The 17,458-nt window shown below is 39.6% G+C and overlaps 1 protein-coding gene across 1 annotated transcript in view; it reads right to left on the bottom strand.

Moving 5' to 3' along the window:
- MARCHF1 (membrane associated ring-CH-type finger 1) overlaps window positions 1–13,795 on the bottom strand; it is a 105,913-nt gene extending 92,118 nt beyond the window's left edge. Inside the window, exon 1 of the mRNA XM_088528110.1 lies at window positions 13,716–13,795. The gene's annotated coding sequence lies outside the window, so the exon portion shown is untranslated. The remainder of the gene's footprint in view (window positions 1–13,715) is intronic.
- Between the last annotated feature and the right edge of the window lie 3,663 nt (window positions 13,796–17,458).

Genomic DNA, 17,458 nt, shown 5'->3' on the forward strand with positions numbered 1-17,458 from the left:
ACTTCTTGTTCTGCAAATACACTGATTTGTTTCAGAAAACTCAAAAGTCAACACCGTGAGGGAACATCGTGCTGCAAACCTAAAGGACCCCACTCAGTTACCAGCACTTACCAGCATGTCAGAAGCCTTGAAAAAAGGTAATACGCACACAAACTGCAGGATTTCTTGAAAGACACTGCACACCACAATGCTCTTACAGCCATTTTTGGTTTTATGTTTTTTTCCCCTCAGAACATACTGAAACAATACAAGGAAGTGTCAAAAAGTTCACTCATTGAGCTGCAGCTTAGATGTGATGCAAATGAGATATGAAATGAAAATACAGCAGTAGAATTGAATAAAGGTGAACATGAGATGTTAAAAGCAATTGTCCCGCTACCTCCTAGAGAGTAAAATTAAGAAAACTTCTCAGCATTTCTATATATACACATACCTTTTCCAAACCAATGCTCCCAATAGAACCTAAGTTTGTTTCATCTAAATTAAACCAAACTTACTACTCGCATATCCCACAACAGCGTCCCCGAGAACCAGAGACAATCAAAATAAAAGAAGTTCCACGAACAGGCAGTAATTCGAAAAGCCTGTTTCTCTTACAAGGTAAAGTTATAATGTGGGGGTCGTGTCTAAATGCAACCATACCTCATTTACAAAAAAAAAAAAAAAAAAGTTAATGACAAACTAACTTCTACTCAGAGCTAATAGGCTAGATATTTAACCAATTTAATAGGCTAGGTATTATACCACCTGTGTATGAACACCTTATTAAGAGCCTGTTGCCTGCACACTACTTCACAATTCTAACTGTGCAGCAAAAGGCCAGCGAGTTACTGAGTTATGGGCTCAAAAACAGTACTTTGTAAGAAACCAGTACTACAAAGTAAACAGTAAATATAGACAGTCACCGATAGTTAGGAACTGTTTCTCACTCTTTCCTTGGTCACTTCCTAATGAAACACGTGTAAAAATATTTTTATTGGGATGCCTGAGAGAAGGTGGTTAGCACTGCTTATGACAGAAGCAAGAAGTGCAGCAAGCCATGCAGTCCATCATGTCTGTTGGGTTTTAGTTATTTCTACACACATGAACAGCAGTATATCAGGGGTCCAGTGCTGTTCTGTATGAACGCAGCTACCTAAAATTAACTATATATGTTTAAAAAAGATTATACTTTTTTTTTTAAATAAGCAGTAAGTATTCATTCAGATGCAGAGTTGCAGAGTGCCACATCTGAGATTTACAGCATGAATCGTGCTATATAATAACCATTTGAAAACGAATGAAGACAGACGCACATTTATGCAATCAAAACAAAATCTTACAGCCAGGTCCCTCTGCCTGATTATTAAAGGTTCCCTTTTAGACAGCGTTTCTTGTTTTGGCTAAGCATCAGCTGGTTTGTGAACTCGGTTCCTAGAATGTTTAAGAGCCTGGAAAAAAATGCAAGGAATGTATTAAAGATGCAAATGAAGTAATTGAAAACACTATTATTATACTATTTCTTCTCTGCTTCCTATAAATGCTCATTTCTTATTATAATCTCCCCTTTATTTGTCATCTCCTTCTTTTAAATTTAAAAAGCCATTTCAGCCATTTCCAAACAGCCATTTCCAGCCCATTATCATCTCCAGTCACCCTTTTCTCCATTTTTCCTTCAGAAATAACCTGTGCAGAATTTATCTTTTGGCTAAATATCCATATTCCAAGAACTATGCTTTTTCTAATTTATCAATTCCGTGCAGTAATTACTTTATACTGAAAATAGCTTGATAAAAGAGATCTCCTGTTTTGAGGGAGTTTTCAACCTTATCTCCAGGGCTGCTTGTTGTTGGCTTTGAAACCTCTCCCACTGCTTCAGGGACAGAAAGGGTCACTGTCAATACGATAAGGATCCTATTAAATTACAACAGCATGGAGCTGGAAAAGCTCTATGGAATTTTCAGTTTATAGAGGTAGCAAAATCACTTGGAACTTGTTGGTAGGTTTGAGCCACAAAATCTCCTGGCTTCATAACCTTAGGATGAGTCTATGCGAGTGGGATGCATTATGCTGACCTTAAATGCTATGATGTAGTCTATACTCCCAGCTCTATACATATATATTACCTATGCTATCGACTCCTGAATTATTGCCACCTAACGTGTGATTTATGCTTAGAAGCTGCTCAATTTTATTTGCTTACTCTAAGTTACCGACAAATTAAAGCTCTGCGGAATTTAAATGCCGGTGCTGCTTTGGTGGGAAAATTCTGGGTGTTTTCCGGGTAAAAGGCAAGTCCCCAAGGAAGGGAAGGCCGGCTGCTCCGCCGCAGGTTCACCCCGTCGGCACAACCCCATCGATGCAGGAGGTTAATTAAACCTTTCCTATAAGGTCATTGGCCACGCTTAGAGCCAAGCACATTCCCCAGCTGCAACTCGCCCTGCCGGAGGAGTTTAATGAAGCCCGAGCTGATGGGAAAGGTTGTTCCTCTAACAGACACGGAATTTGATTTAATCCCTGATTAAATAACGATAATTAGGTTTGGAGATGCATGATGCAGCACTCTTGCACACGTAGCCCTGCACAAGCGTTTTCCTCTCCATCCCTCTTCATTCTCTCTGGATAAGGAGAGCGCTAAAGGGCTGGGAAGTGCAAGCCCAAAGGGAAGACATCACTAAAGCAATTGCAAGACACCAAAAGCAGATGCACACAAGCAATGCAGGGGATTCATCTGTCATCAGATTTACTTTGCTCTCATGCTTATGTTGTAACTAGTTATTAAGCAGCACAAAATGAAACATGGAAACAAAACAAAGACCCTAAACTAGCGGAGTGTCTTATGTAGACACTGCCACGTGGATGGGAGGATCACTATCACAACAGAGGTGTTTCAGCTTTAATTATAGTGGAGCCAGATTCAGGAAAAAAAAAATAATAGAAGAATAAAAAAACTTCAACTTTCTTTGCACCTGTTGAAAGATGAAACTGCTGTATTCAAATGTATAAATGGGTTTTGAAAAGGTGCACTAAAATATGAATTACATGGGTTTTTGCAGAGTGCTTTCTTCATCAAGGAATAAAGTGTTTTGTTTTCTAGCTTTTCATGATAATAGGTGTCTAACGGTAAAATCATAGAGGGGAAATGCAAGAAGAAAAGCATGATAAAATCATTTCCTGAAGTAAAAGCATTTTTAAACACAAACAGTGCCAGGCAAACCAAAGCCATTCTCTCCTCATGCTTCTGTAGATTATGTATCTCATATTTCCTCTCTATTTCCTTGAAAACAATTCTATTTCGGTATTAAGCCATGCGTTCGGGTCGCTCACCATCACCTTCCTAAACATCAGGGACGCGTTTGATGGCAGTCACAGCGCTCTTCCCTGGGTGCTTTGGTGGATGCATGATAAAACTTAACGTGCTCTTCTTTCTTTTTCCTTTCAAGACTAAGTGAAAAAACTGAGTGCTGCTCAAAACCACACAAAAGCAACTATTTTTATAGCGAGCTCCCGTGCAACATGAAGATACTATAAAAAGCACTTGGCTCCACAGTCACATAAATACTTAATCCAATCCAAGAAGCCCCATACTAGTTTCGGTGCCTTTATGCTTCACTAACCACTCTGGCTTCTCTGCATGGCTATTTTACCTCTGGAGAGCAAAATTTTCCATCATTTGTCCACATTAATCACCAACAATCAAGACCCAAGTTGCAGCTGTTCTCCAAAACACATTCTGAAGTCATCTTTCCCCAAGAACATTTTTAGAGCAAACAGGAATAACACCTTGCCAAAAACCTGCATTTTTAAGACAGCCCAAAAATGTTTTTGAGAACCTAAAGGGTCAGATTTGTCAATCCTCTGCTTAAAAGCAGTTAAATTCATTATTGGGACTGTATGGGGTAAGATTTACTAGCTGTTCTCTCCCCCATGCTGTAAAGGTGGCCAGTTTCTCTCCACCAGATAATTAAAAGTGGTTATTTTGTATTGCTGAATATCTTACTCCATCTTTTTTTTTTTTTTTTTTTTGACACCAAAACAGTTCTAAAGTTCTCTAGAAATCTTATATGGGGCATCACAGAGCATCTAAAAAACCCTTTATGGCTTCTGGTCGGTAAATGAGCAGTGGCTAGAACAGGGCATCAGAAGACAAAAATCAGAAGCAAAACAAGCTCAAAACAAGCTAATCCACAGCACGGGTCTCCAGCTCTTGACCTACTCCAACCAAGGCAAGACCACATCAAAACATCTCCAAGATTCGCGCTCCTCTCTCCACTGCAAAAGCCAATGAAGGCACGAGCAAAATCCCAGCTTAGGAGCAGGAATTCCACTGCAAAGATCCAAGCTAGGAAGCACAGCACAACTGGGTGACTGCATGGAATGAACATGATAAACAGGAAATGGCCCTTTGCATTTGTATCTTGAGGCTTTATATTTTTCTCCTAAGAAGCTATTTTGAAGGGGGAACTAACGAAAGCATGAACTTACAGACACATTCAGCAATAAACACTGCAAGGCAGGAATAGCTCTTAGTTTTTATTAAAATACTGGATGTTCAAATGTGCAAGAGTGACATCCATCTCAAAATACAAACTGCAGAGCAAAATACAACATACAGATACCAGATTGTGGAGCAAGAGCCCAAAGTGGTGTATAGGAAAAGTATTTTCTCCAATGGAAGAAAAAAAGGGTTTAAAGTAATTAGACAAACACATAGGTGACTATTTAATACCCTTGAATGGGAAGAAAATAATTCAAAACCATCTAGGGAAATCCAACAGCTACTTTGAAGACTTCTATAAAAACGCCTGTGATATAATAATAATCTGCCTTTTTATATTGTTAAGGGAAGGTGGTAAGGTCATTGCACAGATTATGGCACTATTCCAAATGTCACCTGTTCTTCACACAGCTCTTCTTCTAGATAAAGTTCATAAAGCAGTTGAAAAATGCCAAAATTGGCAAGGGAAAATAAATAAGGACTTTGGATAATATCACAAATTATGTTGTGTCAGTATAATAAGCACCAAATTAGGAATAGGTACCAGCTGCAACAGGAAAAAAAAAGAAAACTTGAGAGCAGTAAAATCAACCTTTTCATAATTCTGCACCTAAAGACTGTTCACTTTGGGTATTATTTATTCAAGGCCTAAACATGGGATCAGGCTTTGGATTTTCCGAGGAGTCTAACGCAGTAAAAGCTTTGCTGTTGCTAAGTTTCAAAGGCAATTTGGTGCTGTGCTCCTTGGAAAACCCTCTATGATCCTATTTGACAACTGTATCCCCCTTCTTATCGCATGAGCTGCGTTTGGCCGCCGCCTGTTCCGTTCTGACTGTGTTCCCTTCACCCACACACCAACACTCGGCGCCTTTTGCACTCCGTGACCACCCTGCACCAAGCTCCCCTGCACGCGTCCTATCAAGGAGGGAATGTCGAAAGAAAATGCCAGCCTGGAGATTATTATTCTCAGCCCATGTGTGTTTTGGATATTTTAGACTTTAGGCACTCCAAGCAATTTTTTTTTTTTTTTGTATATATGTCATACTTAGCAAATCAGAAACTTGCTCTTAGAACTTTTAGGCAGAATCAACATAAAAACGCTGTGTAAAAATTACAAAAGAGCACAATAAACTGACTGGTTTCAAAGGCACTTTATAAACATTTCTGCTTCCCACTCCTTGCATAAAATAGCTGATAACTCCCATTCTGCAAATACCAACCTCTCTTCCATTCAGAGACCACATTTCATAGTGCAAACAAGAATGAATATTAGGGTGTTTTTGTGTATTTTTATTGCAACAAACGAAACACACCACCATTATGAATAATTTCAAAATAACATTAAAAAAAGCATACAAGGTACATCCTAGTAGAGTCAGTCTTGCACAATCGACAAAAAGGAGAGAGACTAGAAAGGATGAATGAGCAAAAAATCATGGTAAAGAACCTTGTGAAAGGAAAACCTTGCCACGTAATCTCTCCATTTTTTGAGAAAACTGTCACTGTTTCACAAAGACAGTTGTCACAAGATCACAAATATTCACAGCGAATACTCCCACTCTGTTAGTCTCACTTAAACACTATGGAATCCACACAACCCCTATCCTTGGGAGTACAGATGAAAATGACAGCTTAATTAGGGGTGATGAATGAAGAAGAAAAGTGAATAAAATAATGATACCAAGAAAAAGTAAATTCAGAATTTCATGTCAGATCAGGAACCAGGAAGGGAAGGATGAAACCGTAAGGAAGAATCTTGTGAAAGGATGGGCTCTCCATACACCATGAAATTAGAGGTGAGAATTCAGTTGCGGGTTGAAGTTAAGGCCACAGTGGCAAAAAATAAATAAAAATAAAAATAAAAATAAAAATAAAAATAAAAATAAAAATAAAAATAAAAATAAAAATAAAAATAAGAGAGAGATCGAGGCATTCTGTGGAAAGAGGTATTTCTAGGACATATTAGCAAAATCTAGAAACCTAAGCCTTAGATGGGGCTTATGAGAGCTTATAAAATAATAATTTTTAGTTATTGCTGGCTATGAATGGATCTCTCTAGACCGTTTCACTTGTGCCTCCTCCACAGTTTTCAACACGGCATCATTCCGATTTGTACCAGTTAACACCATTACAGCTGTACCGAAACGCACGTCACAAATGCAATAATTGCTCACAGTGATTCTGCTGGACGGGTCACGGTCATTCAGAAAACTGCCCGAGTTCGTGTCCAAGAACCCACGGTGAAAGTGCACAGGCTCTGGGCGGGCTGCAGGACTCGAGAACTGTCCCCACGTGGTCCTTGGCAGGACCCATCAGCAGCCACATGAGGCATTTTGCAGGGGGCATCGGCTGGAAATTTTAGCTATAGCTGTTTAACTATAATTTATATAATATAAAATTATTATATAGCTAATTATAGCTCTTTAAACACACACGCGCCAACTGTCAGTATTATTTTCCCAATTTGACCACTTGGATTTTTCTCTGCTCTTGCAAACAAAATGGTGTGGTTTGCAAATATCAGTTTTAGACAGTTATAGGACAAACTCTGCAGGTTCCTCAGTAACTTGCTTGACCCAGAGGCTACCCAATACTTAATTGGGGTCTTCCTTACCTATGAGTAAAATGACTTTCTTCCTCCCTCACCAATGAAATTTATTCTTATTTTCCATTTTGCAATTCCCAATACTCCTGTTGTAATTGGCACATTGAATCTGAAAGCTAGAGGGGAACTGTGACATTAGCAAAAGTTCTGCTAAGACTAAATTCTCTATCACAAATACTTGCCGTGAGAAGATCAGAATCTCTCTGCTTTAATAATCCTTTGCATTATGATGCAAACCATGATTTTTGCATTGACACAGAAAATTGGAAAGGGTATAAGCTTTTTCCCCCACTCAACTCACCAAAAAAAAAAAAAAGAGTAAAAAACTCCTTATAGGGATTGCTCACTAAAATGAAAACACACACAGGAGCCATCAGCATTCCCACTGCCCTCTCCTCAGTCTGAGGGTCATTTCTGATGTCTAATTTCTGCTTAACCAAGCCATCTGTCTACAGTCATGGTCACTTACAAAGCAAGAGCTGCACAAAAAGGCTACATTAAAGTCTGCGGAGCACACAAGTCATTCAAAGTCTAAAAATACCTGAGACCTGTCAGAGATCACTGCATAATTCGGAGGCTAGGCACAGCCACTGCAGTGCAAACACACACGCACAAAAGATTAAAGAAGGAAAAGCCAGCATAGACCTCACATCCAAGAAGAACTAGTTGCTGCTGGAGCAAAAGCACCTCTTCACACAGTATCTCTAATTTCCAGCGAAGAAGTTTTTACAACACACAGCAAATAGACTAAATAAGCTGCACTCAAAATAATTATGGATGTGTGGAATTGCCTCCCCCTTTCAAGTCTTAGCAAAGAAATTGTATTTCTTTCCAGGAAACTATTGAGGTGGCAGCAGATATGGAGATTCCTTGGTCCATTTGCAAGGAATGGGGAAGAAAAAAAAAAAAAAAAAAAGTGGTGTCCAGCCCATTCCATGGAAAAATGCTAAAATGCTTGGAATTGTCCTCACTGTCTCTGTGACCACCACAGTCTTCGCTCAGACCGTGTCAGTGAATCATGGCAAGAATGACCCTGTAGATCTGCATTACCCAAGATTCTGGCCCTCAAAATTGTTTTCAAAGCAGGAGGAGTCACCATGCAATGACACCTCAACTCGTGGACAATTTGAAGAAAGAAATCAGTCACTTGGCTACAAACACAACGTTAAAACTGTCTAACCTGCTGCACCAGGTTAAAAGCAGCTCCTCGGGTAGCTTCAGAGGGGAATGTCCCCACAGTGACAGATGTTCTGGAGATGCTGCTGCACTTCTTCCCTCTGTTCAATCCCTCTACGCTGCACCAAGAACTGATAAAGGAGCTGAAATTTTATCTGTTAGGAAGCTGAAAAACAGATTTTTTCATTTGAAGCCGCATAGTATGAGAGGTAGACACGCCACAAAACAACACCGACCGCGTTGTTTAGATGAGAGCCAATAAAACAAGCAACAACAAAGCTACTGAGATTACATTCAAAAACTAACAAATGAGAGCTAAGAGATGCTCATTAGCAGCCTTCTAGTGCCCAGGAGAAATTTAAGCAAAGAGAAGAGTTTCTATTCAAAGAATAGGGTTCAAAGGTAATTTAACATTCAGACAAAAAGATGGAGAAACTGAGACTCCAAGCTATGTCCTAAATAGTTTCAGATAATTATAATGCTATTTTTTTTAATCCAGATTAGGATGACTTTAATATACAGTTACTAGGGACTGGTACTTTCTCAATTTTAGCACTGTTTATTGCATGTATGAGCAATCAGTCTCTTAATTTCCAAGACAGATCCCCAAATTCCCCAGCTCTCCTTATGTCCAAGAGCAGCTAATGAAGACGTGGCTGGTGGCTTACGAATGCTGTGTCTGAATTCAATAGTATCAATTTATAACACAGGTATTCTGAAACTACCTGAGATTACGGAAGTTTACACCTACAGCCAAACCCTGACTGCACACACTCAAACTATCCAAACAGTAAAATATTTTTATTATTTCCCATTATCAAGTTCAACTTGGACAGCTTTTTCCTCACTACTGCCTTCATCTACTGGTGAAACCCTGCTATTAAATATACTAAAAAACACAGAAGTTTCACAGCATCTGTTCCCTTCTTTCACCTTCAGCAAAATTGTGTCTCATTTTAACATGGCATGAAATGATGTCTCTACAAAGTAAATTATATTCAGCAACACCAGGAACAGATGCAGTATTGGTTAGTGTCATCAGCTCCGATGTATCAATTCATATTTCCCAATATATCCACTATAGAAACAATTCTACACAATAAATAATGAAGCAATAGATGACAGACCTTGGCAATAATTCAATTCTCCTTACTCTGCAAGATGGGTTTGTGCAGCTTATGATTAGGAAGATGCTCACAGCTCATGCAAAAATGCTTAAATTATACCTTGTATTCCTCCGAATGCATTCACAGAAGCTGATCAAAAAGCATAAACCAGGTAACACATGAGATTTAAGTTCCAAAAGACAGGAGAAAGCTATGGGAACAAGACAGGAATATTCATCTCTGGTGAGCAGTGAGGGCTATGCAAAACACTCCTTGGAAAGTTCTTACTACTGATTGAGGTCCAATGGTTTTGTCGTTCAAATGGGTTGGTTCCATCTCTTACTAAGTGCCCAGGAGATCCAGCAAGGAAAGCACTTAGAAAAAAATGATTAAGTCTTGTCACAAAGGATCAGCAAACATTCCTTTCATAAAGAGGCATAATTTGGCATTTTGTCTGTGTAAACAGAACATCTGTGTTCTCAAGTTTCTATCAAGTATGATTGGCTATCATATTTAGAAATTGTTGTGTTTCTATAAACACACATAAGTATCCTTCATCCTATTATTTACTTGATACAGAAAAGTGTGAAATACCTAATGATTTGATATTTTAAAAGGACAAGATAGAACTGTAAGTTCAGCCACTAGCCAAACACAGAACAATTGAGCATGGGGAGAAAAGGAGAAAAACATTTCTCTCTTCTCGTTCAGTCACCAGTAATAGAAATTATATAGTCAATCCTCCTTTGAAAAAAAAAATTACAAAATTTATCGTAACGACCCAATTGCCTGCATGATCTACAAATCTCATTAAGTTATATATTACTTATCTGTAATAGCGACAGGCAATTTTACCATACTGATTAATGTGACTGGAACCAGATCTGATCAGATTCCATAAATATATAATAGAAATACTTTAATCAGTATCACAAGTAATTGTTCGAGTGGAATTCACAGAATCCCAGACTGGCTGAGGTTGGCAGGGACCTCTAGGGATCCCCCAGTCCAAGCCCTGCTCCAGCAGGGACACCCAGAGCAGGGGCACAGGGTCCATCCAGGCGGGTTGGAGATCTCCAGAGCAGGAGCCTCCACAGCCTCTCTGGGCAGCCTGTGCCAGGGCTCTGGCACCCTCACACCAAGGAAGTTCTTCCTCACATGGGGGTGGAGCTGCCTGGGGTTCAACTTGTACCCGTTACCCCTTGTCCTGTCACCGGCCACCACAGAGAAGAGCCTGGCCCCATCCTCCCTACAACCACCAGTCAGGTACTTGCACATGTTGCTCAGGTCCCTCTCGGCCTTCTCTTCTCCAGACTAAACAGGCCCCGCTCCCTTAATCTTTCCTCATACAATAGATGCTCCAGGCCCTTAATCATCTTTGTGGCCCTACTGTGGACCCTCTCTAGAAGCTCAATGTCCTTCTTGTACTGGGGAGCCCAGAACTGCACCCAATACTCCAGGTGCGGCCTCACCAGAGCTGAATTATCCCTAACCAAAAAGGCTGACACTGAGAAGTGGAAAAAAAAATCAAGTTTGAAGCCGTTAGATCTCTCTCTTCAAGCAACTTTGGCTCACAAGGTGTAGTACTCCATTTCTTCCCCAAGTTGTCTTTTCCTCCAATTGTACAAAAACCATGGTCAAATATATCAATTACGAAATCAGCTACAGCCCTGAGATGGAAACTGTATACAGGCTGTTTTGAGGTGTAGAGGAAGTGAAGGACACTATCACACAGGTACCAGTGAGGATGTTTAGCACCCATCTGTAGAGATTTTCATCAACTTGCAATAACCCAGTCTACTCATCTGTGAAAAGACAAGCATCATCACAGCTTCATTAACTTATTGACCACCGATTCCAAAGCGAATTCTGACAAAAAGGAGCAGGAATTGCTCATTCGCAGGCCTGCAAGCAAGGTTTGATTGGTTATATAAGGCATGTTATTCCTTGGGGCCTGCACATTGCACCAGTCAGCAGCCACTCCAAGCAAACTACCTTATTCTTCTTTCCTTGGGCTCTCATTCTTTTTGAAGCGTGTTGCTAGAGTGAGCTAGACTTAATGCAGCAGGTACAACACACACACACAAAAAAGCAATTTCTCCAGAGTCCTTATTTACTCACTAACAAGGCAAGACAGTACTGAAGAAAAAATAACTTGAAGAAAAACTCTGATGAGCCTCAAGTGAAAGTTCTGGCTTTAGCTTTGACCCAGACTGATGTCAATCATAAAAAATTACTATTGTTTATCTAATGAGAGCTTGCAAGCATCCTTCTGGTCAGAATTGCCCATAAAGAATTTTCTGTATAAATTGCCAACAATATCCTTAGCCTTCTAAAATTCTCCCGCTCAAAGCTGCACAAATAAACCATTTAGGAAGACATTATGGTCCTGCTCGCATTTCACTACTTAGATACCAGAAGCAGAAGTCTAATGTGCTCCTCTTTACAGTGCTGCTGCACATAACCCAGCTGAACAAAAGCTGCAAAGTGAGTTTATTAGTAATTTGATGGAAGGTGTCGTTGTTCCTTCTTACCAGAGTATCAGACAGCATAAATGCTTCAATGCTTCAAATGACCATTAGAGGTGCATAAATATCCACTATTGAAAAGGACTAGACTAAGAAAAAAAAAAAAAAAAAAACACTCAGTTTCTTAGCCCGCATGAATCTTCTTAAGGAACGGAGCCAGGTTTCTGCCATTCTTATTCACACTGTAACCCACAGTTATTCTCAATTCCCTAATCTTCAAAACAACCTGTAACTGAACACGAGAGTGGTACAGCATGAAGGAACAAAGATTTTTACGACACGTGCTCAAGTATCTTTCATGAAACTGCAGTTATATCTGGAGCGTGAGACACAAACACATCTTATGCTCGTGGAACTGCCAATTCACATGCCTGACGCCATCTTTATAGATTCGGTCAATGTGACAACACTTATGACTAAGGAAGCTGAATGTCACCCTCGTAACTCAGCGCAGTTCTGTGAAAGGAACAATGATTTGATGACAGGACTTTTAAAACTGAGCATTAATTGTTATAAAAAATCCATGAAGTTCTTCTTGTCTTGTCTCGTTTCAACGTTCACGTTCCTTACACATCGAATATGTCCAGCAGAAAGCCACCAGGCAGAGCAGGAGGCTGAAGGAGACGGGACAGGCCGAGAAACGGCTGGTTTGGCCTCAAGGAGAACAGGCTAAGGAGAAGCCTCACCGCTGTCTTACCAGCACCTGATCCAAGAGGACAGAAAGGAAGGAGCCAGATTACTCAGCAGGGCATGACTGTACAACATGATGGCATGGGACACAAGTAGAAACATGAGAAATTCCAACTAGATAACAGGGAAAAAAGAAAAAATCAGAAGGCATCTGGCATGAGTTGCTCAGAGTGGTTGAGGAATCTCCCTTCATAGAGGTGTTCGAGGTTCAAAGGGACATGGTCCTGAGCAACCTGGTCTCACTTGACCTGCCCGGAACACAGGGCGGGATTAGGCAGCCTTTGGAGGTTCCTTCTAACCTAAATTATTCCGATTCTAGCAATATACTTACTAAGGTTAATGAAAGGAACTGAATTTTTTAAAAATGATGGTAAAAATCCCACAGTAACACATTTCTGGAATCCTGGAGAGCAAGGGAAAGGCATTACTTCATTAGACTGAGGACAAAAAAAATGCTCTGCTTTTACTTTCAACAAAAATACAGAACTTAAAATCAAATTGATAAAAAATTCTTGCATTTACACTTAACTTTGGTTGTTCCAAACATCAAAGCAGTAACGAAAGGCTAAAACAAAGAGGTACTTTTGCAAAATTAGGAATAAACATCAAAACATTTTTTGAAACTTCATAAATAATTTAAACTGTGAAAGACTTATTTGCTGGTTTTAATTTGGTTGCAAGTGATTATTTACTTTTCAATACAAGATAAGGAAAAAAATCTGAAAGAGTTATTTTTATAGGAATATGCAGCTACTGTCAGTTTTCAGACACTTTGTGAATATCTTTCCCCCTACAACTTCTAAACAACTGTCGAACTCTCTTGACCAGCTCTGTCATCTGCAAAAATCACAGGTCTGTCTGATGCACATACAAGTGATAGATTGTACATGTCATGATGCAATGATAAAATGTGCAAAACTGCTGTTCATTAGATTCAAAAACTTTAAATATCAGAGAACAAAATGCTGGTTTACTCTTCATTAGAACACAGAAAACTAGTAATAGTGGGTGTTAAACAAAGAGTTTTGCAGGGCTTTCTTCATCATCAAGCTGCAAGTTAAAATATCAAAATATAACTTTTTTTCCCCCGAACAATGTATTCCCCCACTTAACAACAGTAAACAAAAACTTACAGGTAAAGCAATCTTTTAGCAAATTCCTGCTGTGACAGTGTTTCACATGGCCCTTCACATTACTCCTTGGGTTCATTTCCTAGAAGGAACAAACAAAAATACAGATTAAAACAGTTATACACTGCTGAAATACACTTCATATACATGAATCGTGGTACCAATCTAAGCCAGCACTTCTGGAGGAACAGAATAAGCTTAAACGAGGTTTATCAATTCTTATACCAAGCTCTGGTTCCCATTCACCTTTCTGTAGACTCTGAGGTTATTACCTGGACTCAAAAGCAAAGAATAGTCCGATCAGAGGTGGCAGGACACCACATGGACAGACCGAGCGCTCCTGACAAACCTCAAGTACAAAAGATGAAAGCAGAGACAGGCGACTGGGGGACATCCAGAAAGTCTACTCAAGCTTGCAGGCATGGCTTAGAAAAGCCACAGTCTGTTTGCAGTTTAAACCAGAAAGGGATACGAGAAGGCAACCAGCAAGGCTTCTGCAAGCAAATAAGCAGCAAAAGGAAGACTAATGGCTGTGGGGTGGAATGCAGCAGTAGCCCTGGTGACAGAAGACATGGGACTGAGGTACTCTCAGTGCTCTCATTGCATGCCAACGAGATCAGTCTCCAGCAATCCCATTCCCCGAGACCCAAAGGAAAGCTGGATGAGGGGGCAGTTTTAACCCTCATGAGGGAGGACCAGGTCAGGGAACATTTAAACAAACTAAATGGGCACAATCCAATCCTATGAGGATGCACCCACGAACACCAAGGGAATTAGACAATGTCATTACAGAGATGCTCTCAATCACCTCTGAAAGGTCATGGCGATTGGAAGAGGTTGCTGAGAACTAGAACAAATTATCTTCAAGAAGGAGGATCAAAGGAACTACAGACCAATAAATAAATAAACAAAGAGGTTTGGGGGAGTTATTCAAATACAATACTTAATGGGTTAACAATAACAAATGCAATTTTCCTTTGTAATGAAAAAGATACTCTTTAGAACAAGAAATCATTGCTCTGAGCTCTCTCAAAAATCTTTAACATGCATGCTAGAAATATGAGTCAGCTGTACAGTACTTGGTTACACTAAATGGAAAACAGATACAGTTCTCTGGGCATTCATGGGTTTATGAGCACATGATCCAAGGAATTGCTGCACTGTATGTGCAGAAATTAACCCATGAAATAAGCTTCATAATTCATCTAGAACAGAAGCACAGGCATGTTGTAGAATAAAAGTTAATGAAATTCTTTAGATTCAATATATCACTTAGGAAGAAAAAGATTCCTTTTGCAGTTGAAAGCATTTATCAAGTGAACAGATTAAGTTTATACTTTTACAGGTTTTTTTTCTTTACAAGTTCACATTTGAGTTCGACTTGTTGAAACCACGACTACAAACATATTTCAAGTGCTCTACACAGCTATTTCCCTAGGAAAAAAAAATAGCAGTATCCATTCTCTGTTGTCACAAAGAACAAAAAAATATGTATTAGAGTGTATTTCTGTATATACACACCCTTGGATGCATACGTTGCATGTATACAGCAGCATGGATATAATGTTTGCGTTGCTAAGAAACCAGACACTTCTTTGCCAAAAGCATGAGTACAAGGACATTTTAATTCTCCAACCGGGAGAGTATGTGTACGTCTTTTTTTGTTAATCAAGGCAAAAAGCTAGTTTACAGGGGTCCTTGGTTAATAGCCAGAAGCACACTAAAGCTAATCAAATCACAAAACTTGAAATTAGTAGTTTATCCATTATATGGTGCTTAGATATAACTTGAAAAGCTTGCCAAAAGGTAGGTATTACAGTAGGGAGATGGCACTTTTTGCATGTAACAGAAGATGAAATAGAGAAATCCTGACAGTCTGACTTGTTAAAAACTCAAAAAAAATTATAAAAACAACACAGCTGATGGTTCAATGGCTTGAGATCAAATACCATGGAAATACACCACTGATTTTAAAGGAAGATAAAACAAGTCTGCTACAGAAATGGTTTTAAAAAAGAAAAAAAAAATCAATCTATAGGCATACCCATTAAAAGGAGGACAAGTGTAAAAGCCGTTACTCGGCCTCGTGTTGGTATTTTCGTGTTGTTTCACGGAACATTTACCCCATCCCTACTCGGCACCTGAAGGTGTTTTATTTCCTTGGGCCCATCTGCTCGGGGAAGGCGCCGTCTCCCGTGGCAACACGGAGCGCCAGGCCGGGCCCGGCGCCAGGCCGAGGGCCTCCCCCGCGGGGACATGGCGAACCCCAGAAACACACACACGAATCAAACAAATACACACGAGCAACTGAAATACACACGAGCATCAGCCTGGTGGGCCCTTAGCTAAGATAACCTCATTTCTGAAGAGATGTGCATTCAAATCGTACAAGGCAGGAGTGGGAGATGCAGGCTGTAACGCGACTATGAACCTGTTGGTAGTTTTTACTTGATTAAACAGCTCCAAATGGTTATGCAGCAAAATAAACCACGCACAATAAGAAGCCCTAAAGAATATGGCCACACTAGCCCGGGCAGTAGGAGTTCAGGAATTAAAAGCCCCCAGTGATCGCCTGGTACAGCACAACCACAACTACATAAATATAATCAATCACCTACACAGCAACTACAGCCCATCAAATTTGGTCACTGACATGTTTAGAAAAATCAACATAAATATAAGTAAGAGTAATTTTTTCTCTACATTTCTCTTAACCCAAACTACCAAAACCAGACAGCAACTCGGCGCTTCACCCAAGAATTGATGTTGAGAACCCATAGCTCCAATTTTAAGAAGTGCTAGACAGGTACAACGGTCATTTCTTAGGCTAAATTCTTCTGAAAAGCTCTCTCAGAATAAGCACTAAAAAAATTAGTAAATACTAGAGTAGTTTTAAGCGCCCTAAATCTGAGGCTTTCACTCACAACAGAAAAGTCCTATGGACATATAGCATCTACTGGGGAAGAATTCTCCCTCTTAGCCCAAGACAGAGCAGGGCCACCCACCATCCTGAGGTGGAATATTTCTATTTTAGGTTCTTTGACTCAACAACACTAGAGGCTGCCAGGATCAGGTTGTGTGGAGACTTAAGCACTAACCAGCTATAGCGCCTTAATTGTATGAACATAACCACGCATTTAATTATCCCTTCTCACATGCACTTTATTTCTTAGTTTTTACAAAGGAAACAAGGCCAAATCACACATTTCAGTCAAAACTACATTGAAAGCTATGAGAAGTACATTACTACAAGTTTGCAATGACAAACCACAACTACGGCTTGGTTTTCCATAGGAGGATTAGGTTTCTAATTTCAGTGCATTACAACAAACGTATCAGGGATTAGCGCTAACAGCCAGTTTTATTACATGCTACAGGCACACAGAGCAAGGTAACATCATCTACTCACTGTTCAGCCAATTTATTAAAAATATTTTTCAAGTTTGCTATTCCAAAAATAGTGATTTAAATAAAAATAAAATGGAAGTTTTTAGGGTACTAACACCTTGCTTTTCCTGATAGTGTCTGAAAGACTATAAAACCTTTAAATTATCAGAAACTATTCTGGAACTGGCTAAGCAGCCAGCACTATATTCATTTATCCTTTGTCCTTTTAAGCTTTCAGGGTGCTGTGTAGCCATAGTAACTATGTCTTTTCTCTCTGAAAATCCATTAGCTGGTTTCAATCTAGGACTCAATACTACCATAAAAATCAAAGCCAAAGATTAAAAAAATTATGATAAAAA

The sequence above is a fragment of the Tinamus guttatus genome, unplaced genomic scaffold, assembly GCF_059628265.1.
Source record: "Tinamus guttatus ecotype Peru unplaced genomic scaffold, ASM5962826v1 Tinamus_guttatus_pri_ptg000301l, whole genome shotgun sequence".
NCBI lineage: Eukaryota > Metazoa > Chordata > Aves > Tinamiformes > Tinamidae > Tinamus > Tinamus guttatus.